Source organism: Myxocyprinus asiaticus, chromosome 39, assembly GCF_019703515.2.
Source record: "Myxocyprinus asiaticus isolate MX2 ecotype Aquarium Trade chromosome 39, UBuf_Myxa_2, whole genome shotgun sequence".
Taxonomy (NCBI): domain Eukaryota; kingdom Metazoa; phylum Chordata; class Actinopteri; order Cypriniformes; family Catostomidae; genus Myxocyprinus; species Myxocyprinus asiaticus.
In genome coordinates this window covers 41513667-41519666 of record NC_059382.1, presented here as the reverse complement: position 1 = coordinate 41519666, position 6000 = coordinate 41513667, and the positions used below count along the sequence as shown (strand labels likewise).

Genomic DNA, 6000 nt, shown 5'->3' with positions numbered 1-6000 from the left:
GCCATGTTTGTTCCTGGTTCCTTGTCATGTGATCTTGTCATATGTTTGCCATGTTCTTGTGTCTTGTCTCAATTGGTTCATTGTTTCATTGGGTTGTTAACAGTCTTATCTTGTTTAGAGTTCAATGTGTTCATTGGTTATCACTGTCATGTGTTCTCCCTAGTCCAAGTATTTAACCTTCATGTTTGCCATTGTCCATTGTCGAGTATTGTTTGTTAATGTACATTGTATGGAAGTCAAGTCCATGTTTTGTTTTGTTTTGTTTTGTTTTGTTTTATATTGAAGTCTAGTCAAGTTTATAGTTAAGGTTCATGTTTCCTGTTTATGTTTTCATTTCACGTCTTGGGTTTCCAGTTTAAGGATTTAATGCACCATATAAATAAACTGTACTTGGGTTTGTCGCACTTCATCGTCTCTTCGTCTACTTGTAGCCAGCCAACATTACAGAATACTCAACCCACCAAGATGAACCCAGCGGTTCAGTTACTTTGTCTATGTCAGGAAGGCCTTTCCATTGAGGAATATGTTGAGGACTTTTGTGCTCTGGCCAGCAGGATTGATTTAATGAGATTGCCCTCAAGGAGTGTTTTCGCTTTGGGCTGAATGAGCCAGTCTCCTTCTTGGTGCCAGGTGGCCGGAGTACCTACAGCCTGACTCAATTTATCGACCTTGCCCTACTGATATGTGGCTCATCGTTCACTGTGGGGGAGGTGGATGCCGAGCCAGTGTCCCACGTCATGGTCGACGAGCCAGGGTCCCATGTCATGGTCGACGAGCTTGCAGACCTTTTGCCCCAATCCTGAGTCTGCTCCATGTCATAGCCACACCTGAGTCTGCTCCATGCCATGTCACAGCAACGCCTGAGCCCTCACAATAATGCCTCAGTCTGCTCCATGCCATGTCACAGCCAAACCTCAGTCTGCTCCATGCCATGTCACAGCCAAGCCCCAGGCTGCTCCATGTCACAAGCAAGGCTTTGCTCCACGGTCCAGGCCCGCCTCTGCTACACGGTCCAGCAGTCACACCTGCCATGGCCAACGAGTCAGCATCCATGCCTACCATGGCCAAGTCAGGATCCTACCGTACCATATAACAATGGTAGCTCCCTCTTGAACTTTGTGTTTTTGTTTTGGGGCATCAGGAGCCGCCCTTGGGGGGGGGGGGATATGTCAGGATTGCATGTGTCTTTGTTCATGTCTTTTATATTGGTAAATTAGTTCAATGCCATGTTTGTTCCTGGTTTCTTGTCATGTGATCTTGTCATGTGTTTCCCATGTTCTTGTGTCTTGTCTCCATTGGTTCATTGTTTCATTGGTTCATTGGTTCATCTTGTTTAGAGTTCTATGTGTTCATTGGTTATCATTGTCATGTGTTCTCCCTAGTCCAAGTATTTAACCCTCATGTTTGCCATTGTCCATTGTCGAGTATTGTTTGTTAATGTACGTTGTTTGGATGTCAAGTCCGTGTTTGTTTTATAGTCATGTTTATGTTTTAAAGTTAAGTCTAGTCAAGTTTATAGTTAAGGTTCATGTTTCCTATTCATGTATATGTTTTCATTTCACATCTTGGGTTTCCAGTTTATGGATTTACAGCACCATGTAAATAAACTGCACTTGGGTTTGTTGCACTTCATCGTCTATTCATCTACCTGTAGCCAGCGTGTGTGTGTGTGTGTGTGTGTGTGTGTGTGTACAGGTTTGGCGATACTTGTGAGTGCCACATTTTTGACAGTGTCCTCACTAATATACTGAAACTTGTTGAAAACCCACTAGTGAGGACATTTTAGGTGGTCCTCACTAGAAAAAAGGCTCATAAATCAGCCAAATCATGTTAGCTTTAAATCTACTGATGTCCACAGGTTTCTGTGAGGGTTAGTGTAACAATTTCGAGGAGTGAGGAAGCAGGAGACGGCAAATCCAACTCAAAGGTACATTTAATCTTCACACAAAAACACTGAAATGCTATATATAGTGGGACTGGCAGTAGCCAACACACTCAAAGCTTCAGCTGGGCTCGCATTCTGAGGTCTGGCCCCTTTTACTTCTCCCATCTCTTACTGTGGACAAAGAAACAGCAATTACCAGAAATTCATCTCAGGTGAAAACCCTTACTGCTTCCTCTTCCCAGACGAACACTCAACCTTGCCCTCGCTTCCACAGTTAGGTAGGGTTAGGGGATCGAAAATATCTTTAGCCTGCTATGAAATCAATGGAATTCTATGAGATGATATAGTGAACTAATATAGTGAAACAAGCACATGTGTGTATGTGCTCAATATGGTAAAACAACTTCTGGCTACAGCATCAGGGGGTGCTACAACTGCATGCAGACAGAGATGCATTCATTTATTTCATTTTTATTTTTATTTTTCAATTATTTTCTTTCTTTTTCAATGTGTCACAAATACCATGAACTCAGCAGCTTGAGTCCAAATCAAATCAAAGTTAAAATGCATCTTGAACCAAGTCTGTTACAGGTTCAAGATGTACCTGTATATCATACAGTCTGATATAAACAATAGTTGATGTCCCACAGTCTATCTTGGCTTTTACCCAGACATATCTGGGCTTAAACCATACAATCTCACAAGCAACATTCATGTACTGGTTAAAAGAAAAAGTATTTCCAAAGTCCTATAACTTTTCCCTTGATTTAAGACCACAATGAGAGTTGTTGGTGCAATTGTCCTGATTAAAAAAAAAAAAAAAATGATCCAGAGACAGATGAAGATTTAAATGTTGCCTGCATTTATTTACTTTCAGAAAATAAAAAGAAGTTGTTCTCTGGCGGCATGAAGTATTGCAGCATCATGAGCAAGGTCAAATGACTGTCTGCTCTTGCAGCAGCACACCCAGCTGCCATGGGTGGTAAACACCCTCATAAACCTTTAGTTTATACCTACAGAGGGCAGAAACTCATAGAACATAAAAACCCTAAACCATTAACAATATTACTTAAAATAATAAGCTTAAATTTTGAGTGTCTACAGTAAAAAAGCATTTACCCTCCACTCACTGACTATGATGGAATGAATGAATGAATAATAACTCAATGACTGCACATATGTATCACAAAGGACCACTAATACTTTTTAGGGAACATATAATGGGTTGCCCAAGAGTGTTAAAGTGAATAATTATTTCTAATGATGCCTTTATTCATAGCGGTCCATTCTAGAGATGTAAAGATATTGAGGATATAGTTAGAAGAATGACTGATAATTTTCAAACTGTACACATAGTTTTTATTGGAATACATTACATCTGGTCAGATGGACACATACTGTGTAGTCACAGCCTTTTGTAGAATCTCTGTATCATATTCTTACATCATGCAGTTTCACTGACGATCTCTTTCTAACTCCAAACCCAGGATACAGAGGTTGAGTGAATGTGGTGTGGACTCTGGGATGAGGGTCAGTGTGTCAGAGACATTGTAGAAGGATAGAATTCCTGCTCCGTGATCAACATACACTCCTATTCTACAGTAGCTGGAGGCTTCAGGGAGTGTAGTACCTTTATTATTGTGACCAAATGAGTACCTGGAGGGAGAACAGGACAAACTCCAGGACTGATTATTACATCCAAACACGCAATCATGGCCCTGTCCCTTCCTGCTGATGCTCTTATAAGACACTGATAGACCCACACCATCACTCCCACTCCACTCGATCTCCCAGTAACAGCATCCACAAACACTTTCTCTACACAACATCTGACGCCAATGATCAAATCTGTGAGGATGATCAGGATACTGCTGGAGAGTGTCAGTGTGAGTAATCACTCTGTTCCCTTCAGACAGACGGAGTTTTTTATTCACTGTATTTGGATCCACTGTCAGCTGATGAAAATCTGATGGAGATAAAGTCAAAGTATTTAATCCAAACAAGTTTGTCAATTTATGCACGCATATATGCCCCCCACTCCCACAAAGTAATAATACTGTAGTGAAACAAGAGTTGCACTTTTGTTTTGGTGTATGTGTGTTTTTTAAATGTGATTAAACAGTTATCAGTTCAGACTTCCTGGGGGGGTGGGGCATGGGAATGTCTCACTCTGTTCTGCCCAGGATATGGGGAGTGGGGAGTTTGTGCAGTAATTCTGAGCGTGGGTTCTGTTGTGAAGATCTTTCATGAGAATTGTATGGTGTGGGCATCAACCTTACAGTTGCCCAAGTAATAAACTGTTCCTGTAAGTCCTGTGTGCTTCTTGGAACCACTACACTGGTGTCAAAATGGGGATCTGGATGTTTTGGAGTTTCAAAAACACTCAAGCATGTCAGACAGAGCTTATACTGGGGTCTAATGAGGAGAGATGTTGAAGATTATTGTCGGCAATGTGATGGTTTTACTGCCCGCAAGGGCCCAACCGCCAGTCCCATGCTCCCCAGCAAAAGTTCCCAGAAGGGTGCCCTACGGAAAGAGTGGAAGTTAATGTAATGGGTCGCTTTCCTTAACACAGTACACTGACTTCTGCTTCCGATGTGAGAACACTGTGTGCGTTTGGCTGGCGCTTCACATTCTGACTATTTTTTTGCGTGTTGTTTCCATTTGTTTTTCTTTTCATTTATTAGTCTGTGCATAAATTTAAATCCTTTTGGCTTCTGGATCTATAACATGTTTGGAATTGGATTCTATGCCTTTCTTTCTGCTAACCAGAGAAAAACAGCATGTACCTGCCATTGGAGACTGGACAGCTCACACTCCATTTCACGGGTATGTCGCAAGCCCTCTCTTTGTCTGTTATTCACCTCTCACGGCATGGGTATTGAGTGAGTCTCCACTCTCTTTATCACCTGTGTCGACAGTTTTTTGACCGGTTGGGGTGCCTTCTTCTCAATCAACTGTTAGGTGTAGACTAGGCAGGGTCTGGCTAACACGATATCATTGATTGTGGCTGCTGTAGCTGGCATCTCATGACTCTATATCTCGCGTATGAACATGTCTTGGATTTCATTTTTTAAAGCGTTTTTTTTATCTTCCTCGCTCTCGTCCTTGGCATTCATGCCATAAAAAGATCCAACTACTGACATCACGACTTAGAATCTTAAACTGCCATCTGCATTTAGACTCTGAGACATATGAACTCTGTCGTGAACTCGGAATCCTCCAGCGGCCACGGTATATCCATCGCTCACCACGGTATCTCGAATGTGTCTATCGCTCATCTCCCACAGCAATTCCATCAATTTGGACAAAAAGACGGTGCTGTAAAACTGATGTTGCATTGGCAAGATGCTCAAACTCATTTTGAGGCATTTAACTAAAGATGATCACTACTCCACATCAAAACACTTTGGATTTGTTTGTCAGGATTTGGCACTATTGAACTGTCACTCTCTTATAGACAAAGTGTCAATTCTCAATGAACTCATCACTGATAAAATACTGGACATGCTACTGCTAACTGAAACCTGGCAAACACCTAATGACTTTCTACAACTAAATTTGATTACTCCCCATGGATACAAATATTTGTCTAAACCCTGACCTTACGGAAAAAGGGGCAGACTAGCTATTGTTTGTCGAGATGGCATGAGAGCGGTTTTGACTGAATTTCATAATGTCACGTCTTTTGAATATCTGGCTCTCAAGATTGTTGGTGAAACTACTCTCATTGTGTTATTGATTTACGACCTCCAAAATATCAGCCTCACTTTTTCTCTGAACTTAGTGAAATACTCACTCTTGCCTGTGCTATGTCTCCCCATACTATACTGCTTGGTGATTTCAATATCCATGTTGATACTGACTGTTCAGATACAACTGAACTCATGAATGTTCTTGAATGCTTAAATTTAACACAGCATGTGAATTTTTCTACCCATACCCATGGTCATATGCTTGACTTAGTTTGTACATCAGGTCTTAATAATGTTTCTACAACTGGTACACAAATTGGCATCTCAGATCACAAACTTATAGAATTTTAATTTAATTTTCCTAGCTGTAAGTCATACAAGAATCTTATCGCAACCTAAAAACAGTCGACCCCTCATCAT

The 6000-nt window shown here is 41.2% G+C and overlaps 1 pseudogene; it reads right to left on the bottom strand.

Annotated features, from left to right (window-relative positions):
- Positions 1-3316: 3316 nt before the first annotated feature.
- Positions 3317-6000, bottom strand: part of LOC127429997 (tripartite motif-containing protein 16-like protein) — a 58194-nt pseudogene continuing 55510 nt past the window's right edge.